Raw genomic sequence first — 12613 nt, 5'->3', positions numbered from 1 at the left:
CCTGTGTTTGTGCGTGCGTGTGTTACGGACAGTGCTGTTAGCCTAGCAGAGGCGAGATGTTTGCATGTCATGAATATTCATAATAAGAGCCAAAATCTATCTATCAATGTAAGCACCAACAGAGGATCACGGGCATCAGGGCTCCGTTTCCCGATAACGATGCTCGTACGATCATTCTCACGATGGATCTTGCAAGCCATCGTAAATTTCTTTGGAGCGCTTCGAACGCGCGTTCACTGCACTCACGACGTTCGTAGGATTGTAACCGTCTACTGACACGGTGCTGAAATGGGCTCCGTAGGAGGGGGCGACGCAGGAATGATGCAGGAAAATGGGGTTAAAAAGCGTTAAAATATCTCCCCATCAAGGCCATCAACAGAATAGCCTACGAAAAGATTAGACTGCAATAATATGAATGCTAAAGATATTAAAACACAATTGATTAGGCCTAGGCTGACATATGCTACATTAGTCCTTATCCTGAACACACATTTTTTCAAGGCATTTTCCCCCCTGAAATAATTACAAAAATAGCTTGTGTGACAACTACATTTATCTTAATGTGCAGCAAAGAGCCGACTATCTGATTCCGCATAAGGTTTCATTGATTGGTGCGCAATTTAGAATCTATGATGTAAAACAAAAAATGCAACATTCCATTAATTCAGTAGCATTCAAACTCAGATTCTGGGCATTGAAACCCGGCTATTGCTGACCCGATTAGGAGAGCTTGGTCTAGATCCTGCCCATATTGTAGGGCAGGATGATGTATAGGCCTTTTTACACTGCCAAGCCGGACACCCGCATGCAAGAATGAGCTCACGTCTGAGTAAAGGCTACAAACGAAATTAACTATTTACAAGTGCAAAAACTTCAACTTACTGTTCATTTTGCTGAGCACTTGTTTTTTATCCCGACAAAAGCCTCATAAGGAAGTTCCTCTGCGTCTCTCGTAGATCGTAGGCCTACCATCTTTCAAGGTATTTTTTAATGTGACTACATAACCTCTCACATGATCAGCAGCTCGCGGATTTCACTTACACCGAAACAGCCTGCCCATCATATCCCTTCTTTTCCGGGTAGGCTATACTAGGTTATTAACTTATCCTGGAAATGATAATAGTATATTAAACAAATCCCAGCACCACACCAAAAGGAGGCAGCAAATCAGAGCTAAACATATCTATCTGCTCATTTCCACATGGTAAGAGAGCAACACAAAACAGGTTTATAATATTTGGATGTTTTATTTATTTCTTTAAATCAAGCAGGTTACATTTCATTCGTTTTTACACAATCTGATATTTGGAGGCATTTGCAAATATGCTCATAAATTACATGATTTGTAATCCCAAAGAATGAGGTGGTTAATGATCAATATTGGGATCAACAGTGATCACCCTACTAATGTAGGCATTACGTATGCAGCAAGAAAAAGAAAAGTTCCAATTAAGGTCTCATGTGAAACTCCACAGGTCTGAAATACTCAGGAACACATGAAAATGGCACAAAAATGAATTTCACTCTCCAACCTTTTGCTAAAGAGACGTTGACAGGCCCACAGAGAGCCTGGAGCTCACGGGACTACATTAACACACATTCTGCTTCATGAAGAGGTCAGATTATCGTCAGACCATAGACATTACATGTAAGGACACTGAACATTTGGCCGGATTACACATAGAAATGCAATCCAAAACAAAATGGGTAAAGATAAAGCATGTTTATTGATGCGGCAAACAAAGGTTCAAATATCCTCCAAAGCACTTCAAGCCCTCAAAGAATGAAACTCAAAACGCAGATGAGGTAAAAGAAGAAACTTCTAAATTAAAGTGGAGCGACCCAGGGACAAGTCTGGTTTGGGTTAAAGATTATGGATGGTTAACTTTGTGTAACGTGTTTGGACAAGCAAGTTTGGGTTTTAGGCAAGCGACTTCAGGTATTAGGCATGCGACTTCAGGCATTAGGCAAGCGACTTCAGGCATTAGGCAAGCGAGTTTAGCCAAGCGAGTACAGGCAAGCGAGTCAAGCTAAGCGAGTTTAGGTTTTATGCAAGCGAGTTTAGCCAAGCGAGTACAGGCAAGCGAGTCAAGCTAAGCGAGTTTAGGTTTTATGCAAGCGAGTTCAGGTATTAGGCAAGCGAGTTTAGGCAAGCGAGTTTAGGCAAGCGAGTTTAGGCAAGCGAGTTTAGGCAAGCGAGTTTAGGCAAGCGAGTTCAGGTATTAGGCAAGCGAGTTTAGGCAAGCAAGTTCAGGTATTAGGCAAGCGACACGAGTTTAGCCAAGCAAGTTCAGGTTTTATGCAAGTGAGGTTAGGTTTTATGCAAGCGAGTTTAGACAAGCGAGTTTAGGCAAGCAAGTTTAGGTAAGAGAGTCAAGTTACTTTAGGCCTCACTTTATTTGCGGTTAAATTGCGGCATTAGGTTTAGAAAGAAGGTTAAGATCCAGGCTCAGGTTTGCTTCCAGCCTCGTCCCTCTAGTCGCTCCCTATAAAGAGGGTTCCCAGCTACCGTGTTAAAATACAACAGCTGGGATTACAGATATGGAGTACAGAAATAAATGACAAAGATTGATTCAAACATTCTTCCCTCAAAATGTGGTGCAACATAAAATGGAGAAAATAATTACTTTCTCTCCATTTTCTCTCCAGGGATCCTCAGGGTTTATGGGAGTAGGACACACTGGTGTAGTTCAGTACTGTGAAGTAAATTGATGCAAAAAGTAGAATCAGTGTCAAGGGCAATCAAATGTCTATAAATGCAGGAACAGCCCCATCTGGTCTCAATCAGCATATATTTCATAGACTTAAATTAGCGAAAAAACAAGCATTTATTTACCGCAACAGTCCTAGTGCTGGAGAACCAGGTTTCAAAAAAATTCAATACGAGCCTCCAGGTGCATTGGAGTTACTGCATTTAATTAACTTTAATTTAATTAAGAGCACACTAGTCAGTGGAGATGTTCACAGAAAAGACCTTTATAAAGATCAGGAGGGATTATACAATTGCCGTTTGACGCGTTAGGTATGTTCAAGGAGGAAGTAAATATTTACCAGCGTTGGGTCTCTGCACCATGACACCCAGCTGCCGCACATCTGGTCTCCCTTTAAGTCGCCTGAAGGAGAGGTCAACTTAATTGAACCTAAGGGGAATGGGTCACAAGAAAAGGTAAGGATAAATCAAAGCTAAACATAGAAAGGATGAAAACAAGCATTGTCCAACATGGGGTTCGGCGATATTTTGATGTAAAAACATTTAGGTGTACGATCCAAACATCAAAAACAGGCTCTTCTTATCATGTTTCCAATGTACCCCGAGTTGCTACGCCCTCAGCCACCAGGTGGCAGACTTGATTTTGTCAGTAGAAGGAGCAAAATAGCCATCCAGCTTGGTTACAGCAATAGTAGAGGAGCGAGTCAAAAGAATGCGTTTGAGCACCTTCAGCCATTGGCTCTTGTTCAAGGACATCCCGCTGATTGGCTGAAGTCAGATCTTATTCTCTAGAAAGTTTGTTACAGAAGAAGCCCCTAGTATCAAAGCAACATACCCGCCAAACAAAACTAACCTTGTTGAATAAGTGAAAATGTCTTCAAGATGGTCAATCCAGTATCTTACCGGTTCCACATGGAGTCTCTAGTCGGCTGCGCTGCGGGCCTTAGGTCCGTCCTCTGCTCCGGGACGAGGTCTTGAGTATAAAGAACCAGTCAGTCATCAAGCTGCTTGGTCTCTTCAAAGAGGTGGAGGTTTGACCGCCTGCACCATGAGGACGCTGTGGATACGGTATGGGACCATTTATCAGCGGATCTGAACTGCAGAACTTTAATCACATCAGCTGTAGATTTATGTACCTTCTCCGGAAAGATGAATGGTCGTCAGCCCCTGAGCAGTGATCTTCATCCCAGTGACTCCTTCAATCCTGCTGGAGCAAACACTCAGTTACCATTTGGAGATGACCCAGCTACCCTAGTGTACTCAACTACTAAGTGATACAACCCGGTTCAGTGTTTCCCCCAGACAATGTCTTAGTCAAGGTGGGGGGGGGGGGTCTTCGGTGAGGGTTTCAGTTCGCAATAATACATACAACCGCCTTTTCAATTGCATTCAAAATGCTTTATGGCACGACTATTGTTTTGAACAGTATACAGTATTACGACAAATTATTTATCTATATTTTTTGTACTTGAGGAAAGTATGTTTTCTTTCCCTACGAGTTTTGCACTTTGTTATTGCATAATTATTTCTCATCTCATTTTCCGAGATGAGAAATCATAATTATTTTTTATATATAATTTTTCTACATTGGTAGTCAAGGCAGGGCCCTACTGTTAAGACGGCCTTAACCACACAGTGCTGGGGGAAACACTGCAGTTACTGAGTTAAACATTAGAGTTTAGTCCCCACATGGCGATACCACCAGTTCATGGCTGCGCTCTTTGATTTTCTCGTTGATCAGATTGACCTGGAGAAAGAGCTTACCTTCCATGGATGAGGAGCTGGTTGGTCTAATCACGAGCCGCCTTCGGACCTCCACCGCCGGACCCCCAGCCGTCCTCCACCGCCGGGACCGTCTCCTCCAGGACCTCCACCGGGCCAACCGCCTGGACCTCCACCGGGCCGACCGCCTGGACCTCCACCGCCGGGACCGTCTCCTCCAGGACCTCCACCGGGCCAACCGCCTGGACCTCCACCGGGCCAACCGCCTGGACCTCCGCAACGTCGCCTCATTTCTTCTGAAATGTGACACACGTTCTATTTGCACCCCGGACATTCCTCCCCGTTCATGATGCACTGGAGAAGAGATTAGCTTTACTGGATGAGGAGCTGCCGCCTCCGGGCCCTCCAGGACGCCGCCTCCGGGCCCTCCAGGACGCCGCCTCCGGGCCCTCCAGGACGCCGCCGCCGGGCCCTCCAGGACGCCGCCGCCGGGCCCTCCAGGACGGCGGCGGCGGCGTCCTGAAGTGTCTGAAAGGCGAATGACACGTTCCATTTGCACACTGCACATTTCTCCCCGTACATGATCCAGATAATCAACTCCTCCTCTGCTTTAGCTCCCACAGATCTCACTGATGCCCTACTGTGCAGTCTTGAGTGAGGTATTATTTAACCCAACAGCCAGCCACACACACCTAGCCTACATCCTGGAGCTGGTCCTAGTGGCTGAGAATGCATCTGACATTTTTCAGAACACCTCAGAGTTGCTGTGGCTGCATGTCAGTTTTAATTCTAAACAATTCACCAAGCCTAGAAAAAATGTGCAGCTGTGCAGTTCCGTGTCTCACCGTTCTGCATCCGTTGGGCTGCACGGCTCCCGGCCTTCCCTCCACCTGCAGCGAGCGCCTCCAGACGACCGCCACGGACCTCCAAAAAAAAAAAAAAAGTTACTTTGTTATTGCATAATTATTTTTTATATATAATTTTTCTACATTGGTAGTCAAGGCAGGGCCCTACTGTTAAGACGGCCTTAACCCTACAGTGCTGGGGGAAACACTGCAGTTACTGGAGTTAAACATTAGAGTTTAGTCCCCAAATGGCGATACCACCAGTTCATGGCTGCGCTCTTTGATTTTCTCGTTGATCAGATTGACCTGAGAAAGAGCTTACCTTCCATGGATGAGGAGCTGGTTGGTCTAATCACGAGCCGCCTTCGGACCTCCACCGCCGGACCCCCAGCCGTCCTCCACCGCCGGGACCGTCTCCTCCAGGACCTCCACCGGGCCGACCGCCTGGACCTCCACCGGGCCGACCGCCTGGACCTCCGCAACGTCGCCTCATTTCTTCTGAAATGTGACACACGTTCTATTTGCACCCCGGACATTCCTCCCCGTTCATGATGCACTGGAGAAGAGTTTAGCTTAACTGGATGAGGAGCCGCCGCCGCCGCCGGGCCCTCCAGGACGCCCCCGCCGCCGCCAGTTGGACGCCACCGCCGGGACCTCCAGGTTGGTCCCAACCACCACCTCCAGGCCTTCCAGGTTGGCCGCCTCCAGGCCCTTCTGAAATGTGAGACACAAGTTCCAGTTGCACACTGGAACATTTCTCCCCCTTCATCATGGATGCACTGAAGATGAGTTTAACTTTACTGGATGAGGAGCCGCCACCTGGCCCTCCATACCGCCCCTTCCAGGTTGGACGCCTCCAGGCCACCGCCGCCTCCAGGCTGGCCTCTGCCTCCAGGCTGGCCTCTGCCTCCAGGACCTCCGCCTCCAGGACCTCCGCCTCAGTCCTTCTGAAAGGCGAATGACACGTTCCATTTGCACACTGCACATTTCTCCCCATACATGATCCAGATAATCAACTCCTCCTCTGCTTTAGCTCCCACAGATCTCACTGATGCCCTACTGTGCAGTCTTGAGTGAGGTATTATTTAACCCAACAGCCAGCCACACACACCTAGCCTACATCCTGGAGCTGGTCCTAGTGGCTGAGAATGCATCTGACATTTTTCAGAACACCTCAGAGTTGCAGTGGCTGCATGTCAAAGTTTGAATTCTAAACAATTCACCAAGCCTAGAAAAAATGTGCAGCTGTGCAGTTCCGTGTCTCACCGTCCTGCATCCGTTGGGCTGCACGGCTCCCGGCCTTCCCTCCACCTGCAGCGAGCGCCTCCAGACGACCGCCACGGACCTCCAAAAAAAAAAAAAAAGTTACTTTGTTATTGCATAATTATTTTTTATATATAATTGTTCTACATTGGTAGTCAAGGCAGGGCCCTACTGTTAAGACGGCCTTAACCCTACAGTGCTGGGGGAAACACTGCAGTTACTGGAGTTAAACATTAGAGTTTAGTCCCCACATGGCGATACCACAGTTCATGGCTGCGCTCTTTGATTTTCTCGTTGATCAGATTGACCTGGAGAAAGAGCTTACCTTCCATGGATGAGGAGCTGGTTGGTCTAATCACGAGCCGCCTTCGGACCTCCACCGCCGGACCCCCAGCCGTCCTCCACCGCCGGGACCGTCTCCTCCAGGACCTCCACCGGGCCAACCGCCTGGACCGCCACCGGGCCGACCGCCTGGACCTCCACCGCCGGGACCGTCTCCTCCAGGACCTCCACCGGGCCGACCGCCTGGACCTCCGCAACGTCGCCTCATTTCTTCTGAAATGTGACACACGTTCTATTTGCACCCCGGACATTCCTCCCCGTTCATGATGCACTGGAGAAGAGTTTAGCTTTACTGGATGAGCCGCCGCCGCCGGGCCCTCCAGGACGCCCCCGCCGCCGCCAGTTGGACGCCACCGCCGGGACCTCCAGGTTGGTCCCAACCACCACCTCCAGGCCTTCCAGGTTGGCCGCCTCCAGGCCCTTCTGAAATGTGAGACACAAGTTCCAGTTGCACACTGGAACATTTCTCCCCCTTCATCATGGATGCACTGAAGATGAGTTTAACTTTACTGGATGAGGAGCCGCCACCTGGCCCTCCATACCGCCCCTTCCAGGTTGGACGCCTCCAGGCTGGCCTCTGCCTCCAGGCTGGCCTCTGCCTCCAGGACCTCCGCCTCAGTCCTTCTGAAAGGCGAATGACACGTTCCATTTGCACACTGCACATTTCTCCCCATACATGATCCAGATAATCAACTCCTCCTCTGCTTTAGCTCCCACAGATCTCACTGATGCCCTACTGTGCAGTCTTGAGTGAGGTATTATTTAACCCAACAGCCAGCCACACACACCTAGCCTACATCCTGGAGCTGGTCCTAGTGGCTGAGAATGCATCTGACATTTTTCAGAACACCTCAGAGTTGCTGTGGCTGCATGTCAAAGTTTGAATTCTAAACAATTCACCAAGCCTAGAAAAAATGTGCAGCTGTGCAGTTCCGTGTCTCACCGTTCTGCATCCGTTGGGCTGCACGGCTCCCGGCCTTCCCTCCACCTGCAGTGAGCTCCTCCAGACGACCGCCATGGACCTCACGGCGAGCACCTCCAGACGACCGCCACAGACCTCCAGACGACCTCCTCACTCACCTCTACTGAAACAAGACAAAATCTATTTAAAAATGGTGACTACATTTTATCATTATTATTAACTATTTAGTGCTTTACTAAATTCCTATAGCAAGTGGAAACGTTACTCTCCTTCATTGGTGATGTTCATGTTCCTCGATATCTTCCAATGGACTCGTTGTGAAATCCTTCTGGATCCTCTGCGTTGAAGTGCGTTGTTCAATTTCCAAGGGGCGTGTCTAAAGGGCGCGATCTAAAATGGGTCGATGCTATGCTATTTATTGGATAGGCCTCGACTAATCATAGCATTGGAACGGGTGATGCAGAAATACATATTCCTCAAAATCTTTGAGTAGTAGTCGTTCGTTCTTTTAGTGAGCATATACAGTCTTTAGTTCACTAACTTCCATCTTTGTTGTTGAAACACCTCTACATGTTGCCTATATCCAACCTCACATTAGATAGCCTAAAGGGTTGCTATCGGTCGGTCTATTTCGTACCGGGCAGAAAACGTTATATAACGGAGGGGCGCCTGACCGCATCTTTGAAGAGCAAATTATATACGAGGTCCGTCTAGTTCCGAAGCTATTGGTGAAATACGCAAAACGAATATTGAAATGTTAATTTTGGCATTTAATTTGCATCTACATTTTGCCAGTGAAGGAGTTTAGGTTTGCCAATCCGAGGTCTAACAGGCAGTAAACATGTTCATTAAAATACAAATGCAAAGTCCACAGAACATACGCGAATAAAAACCACAATGCACCACCAGCGGTCAACAGCAGCAGCAAGTGTATTGAAAGTAGAAAAGTAGTAAAGAGAAGAATAGAATTGGGAGAGTGGTGTGCAAGTCAGACACCGCATCTAACCCAGGACCACCTTGCAGATCACAAGCAGCAAACCTTCTACCAGACCAACCAAACACACATCAACAGGCCCCCAGTCAGTAGGGTCAGTCAGACAGGTTTCCACAGAAGCGCTCAGTGGGGTTATGGGTTGAGCAAAAACGGACCCCTTTCTTCCTTCCACAAGTTTCCATCCTAGATTTTTCAGACATGTGGAGTCGGACATGTTTCAAGTTATCCGTGGATTCCTGAGGGCAGTGAAGTATCTGCAGAAGGTGACGTCCAGGTCCAGCGGTCTGCCGCATTGACCACGAGATCTTTAACCGAGTGGGACCGCCTCGGTTTGTAGTAGGCCTAGAACAGTTTGTGTTCAACAGCGTGGAGGTCCTCGTTTCCATCAGAGTTGCTGCAGTTCTTCCATGCTGCTTCCACAGTGAGCAGAGGACACTTCCCAGTGTGGTGGTCGGTGCTGTAGCGGTCCGCAGCGTTAGTTAGTCAGTCGATCCCATAGATAAACCACTCAACACAAACTACCACTTCCATCAGCAAATCCACATTAACCACCAGCGGTAAAACATGTACAATAGAGGGGCGAGAACAGACGACAGGAGGAGATGTGTGCAGTGCTCATGAAGGAAGTACCCCGCGTTACTCACTGCGTGGGTCCCGGTGGCAGGGGGTCCACGTCGGTGGCCACGATGTCCGGATTGTTCAACCCACGCAATCCAACGCAAAATAAACGATTAACATCCGTTACGGTGGGGGTGCTTTATGAGGAGAGGCGAGGGAGACGCAGCTGAAATCAATTAAGAACTAGTGACCTCCAGAAGAACGTGATTGGTTGTGAGCGAGAAGCTCTTCTTCTTCTTCTTCTTTTGAGTTTATTTGTCGGTTGGCAAACCAATATGGTGCATTACCGCCACCTACTGTTTGTTTTAGAGCTTCGATGGAGGTTATACGTTATAAACTATGCAACAACAAACAAAAGTAAATAAACAAAATCATATAGATAAAAAACCACAGATTAAATTATAATCTGTCAAATAAACCTGTTGCTTTTAGATAACTCAATACATGTTTCCATGCTGGTGGTCTCAGTGAGGAAAAGGAGAGTAAACCCTCTAAGGTCAAGCTTGTTTGACCCAAAGCTTTAACATTTTTCAACAGCTCCCTTCTCTCCAAATTGTACGCTTCACATTGTAGTAAAACATGCTCCACTGTTTCTCTTCCATTACATTTTGGGCAGACCCCTGTTTCATGTTTGCCTATGATGTTCAGACTGTGGTTAAAGCGAGAAGCTCGAGACGAGAGACGGCACTTATAGAGTGGCGAAGTCACGCCCCTTCCGGTAGGGCTCATGGGACCTATGAGATCGAAAAATATGAATGGGTGTCAATGGAGAGAAAATAATTATTTTCTGGTCCCGGTCTTTATATGCCCTGGATTACACATATGTTGTTTGTGGATTTAAATGATAATTTTTCATGCAAAGAAAACTAAAAATGTTCGTGAAGAAGTTTGATAATTTTAGGTTTTTATGTGAGGCCGCTTTGTGAACTACAGCTCTTCGCTGCTCTCGACGCATATGATATACGTCACCACACCCGCCCTTGGAACTCGGCACAGAGATGGCGATCTCTCTGCCCCACTTCACCGCTTTTTCCAAGGGGAGGATAAAAGCATCGAGAGGTGAAAACCATTATAAGTCGGGGCACGTGCAGAGTTTCAGTTATGCCGATGGGAAGATTGTCGGTCTTCTCCACGCCAGTCGCAGGGAGCGTGACGTCACATACGAGCCGTGTAGTCTTTCTCGTTGTGTTTTCTCTACAGCCTTTATCTGAACAATTGCACAATAAACGGTCGAACTCTTTGCATGAAAAATTATCCTTTAAATCCACAAACAACATATGTGTAATCCAGGGCATATAAAGACCGGGACCAGAAAATAATTATTTTCTCTCCATTGACACCCATTCATATTTTTCGATCTCATAGGTCCCATGAGCCCTACCGGAAGGGCTGTGACTTCGCCACTCTATTCACCTCGAACGGAAGTAGGAGCCTGAGGGGTACACTTTCCACTTCCGGGAGTTTTCACAACGCGATGCAATGGCTCCTCACTGCTGTGTTCCCCAATGCACTTCATCACACAGGAAGAAATCGAACAGAGGACAAACTTTTCACCGTTTCCCCAATGATCTGGGACTACGTCGAGAATGGATTATTAAAATCAAAAGAGATCCTGGCCGTCATTTTAAGGTACGTTTTATGATATGTCTGGTGCTGTAACCCGGTCTCCGTATCGCTAGCAGTTAGCCAGGCTAGCAAGAACTTGCCCGTTTTAGTAGATAGATTAAGGCAGAGAGCACAGTTGTTGAAATGTACATGTATAAAATTAAACATGTAATGTTTATGATTACGTTTTATTTGCTGATGCAGATAAACACATACACAAAAGTGTGCTCGGAGCATTTCCTTCCAGACTGCCTGGTAAAAACCAAGACAGGGATCACCAAGCTGAAACCGGGAGCTGTGCCGACTGTGTTTGCAATGCATGGAGTTCTTTCAGACCAGAGAGGAGTGTTGTTAGAACTGCAAGGTAGTGAGGTCCCCCCTTCACTTTAGGCGTCTTTGAGTGTTATTAATTATTATTATTCTTCATGTTTAACCTCTGTTTTCCTTTTATTCCTAGTCTGTTTTACATAGTTTTGAATGATGACTATATGCTCTGTAAGGTGACCTTGGGTGTCTTGAAAGGCGCCTCTAAATTAAATGTATTATTATTATTAAGATGAGTTAAGTTACTAGTTCGTAATGCATTTTGAGGTATTTTGAGTGTTGAGGTAGGTAAAATGTGTAAGTGGTTACATGCATTGAGCATGAGTATCCTTGTAAAAGACCTAATGTGTCCATCAATATGTTTCTCTTATACTTCCAGTGAAGAGACGCCCCCTCCGCACCCAGACCACGAATATGCTGCACTGCCTCCCTCCCTTCAAGATCAACTTGAGGAAGCCCGAAAGACCATCGCTGATCAAGAAACTTTAATTGCAGAGCTTCAACAACAACTGTTTGGGGTTTCAAATTTTCAAAGTGATGATAAACAGATCTCATTCTATACAGGGTTCCCGGATTATGCTACATTTAAAGCTGTGTTTATGGCCCTGCAACCTACTGCAGAAAATATGTTGGGATGGAGTCAGGCTCAGCGATTCAAACATACCAGTGGGGAGGTAATTCGTCAAGGCTTTAGTGCCTCTAAATTGTCCACTATGGACCAGTTTTTTCTTTTCCTCTGTAGGTTGAGGCAGGGATTTCCTGAGCAGGACCTTGCAACCCAATTCCGTATATCACAGTCGACAGTAAGCAGGATCTGTGTGACCTGGGTCAACTTTCTGTATTTTATGTTGGGATCACTTCAAATGTGGCCTTCAAGGAAAACTGTGGATGAACTTATGCCAGCTTGTTTTAAATGCACATTCCCGGCTACTAGAGTTATATTGGATTGCACAGAAATTCATGTACAGAAACCTAGCTCCAAGGTCCTTAACTCGGCAATTTACTCGCACTACAAATCTAACACCACATTTAAAGGCCTAATAGGCATTGTCCCCTCAGGTGAAGTGACTTTTGTCAGTGACTTGTATACAGGTTCAATATCTGACAAAGAAATTACCCAAAAATCAGGTATCCTTTCTTTGCTTGAAGAAGGAGATATGGTAATGGCCGATAAAGGCTTTCTCATCAAGGACCTTCTCTCTGAAAGACAGGTGTCCCTTGTAATCCCTCCTTTTTTAGGCCCAAGTGGACACTTCACTGCAGAGGAA

General features: G+C 46.7%; 2 long non-coding RNA genes across 6 annotated transcripts; both read right to left on the bottom strand.

Moving 5' to 3' along the window:
* Window positions 1-1708: 1708 nt before the first annotated feature.
* On the bottom strand, window positions 1709-5875 carry LOC132466235 (uncharacterized). 5 transcript variants are annotated; one of them, XR_009527791.1, is made up of 7 exons: window positions 5856-5875; window positions 4627-4927; window positions 4475-4578; window positions 3847-3914; window positions 3614-3767; window positions 3052-3140; window positions 1709-2696 (listed from the first exon to the last, which is right to left on the bottom strand). It is a non-coding gene; the product is annotated as an uncharacterized LOC132466235 (long non-coding RNA). The 5 variants fall into 5 exon arrangements; XR_009527790.1 differs by lacking the exon at window positions 5856-5875 and having other exon boundaries at window positions 3847-3917; window positions 4627-4948; XR_009527788.1 differs by lacking the exon at window positions 5856-5875 and having other exon boundaries at window positions 4627-4948.
* A 2678-nt stretch (window positions 5876-8553) lies between these two features.
* On the bottom strand, window positions 8554-9638 carry LOC132466234 (uncharacterized). Its single transcript, XR_009527787.1, has 2 exons — window positions 9443-9638; window positions 8554-9255 (listed from the first exon to the last, which is right to left on the bottom strand). It is a non-coding gene; the product is annotated as an uncharacterized LOC132466234 (long non-coding RNA).
* Window positions 9639-12613: the final 2975 nt, after the last annotated feature.

The sequence above is a fragment of the Gadus macrocephalus genome, chromosome 10, assembly GCF_031168955.1.
Source record: "Gadus macrocephalus chromosome 10, ASM3116895v1".
Lineage (NCBI taxonomy): Eukaryota > Metazoa > Chordata > Actinopteri > Gadiformes > Gadidae > Gadus > Gadus macrocephalus.
The sequence above is the reverse complement of the archived record's forward strand: the minus strand, read 5'-3'. Positions and strand labels throughout refer to the sequence as shown.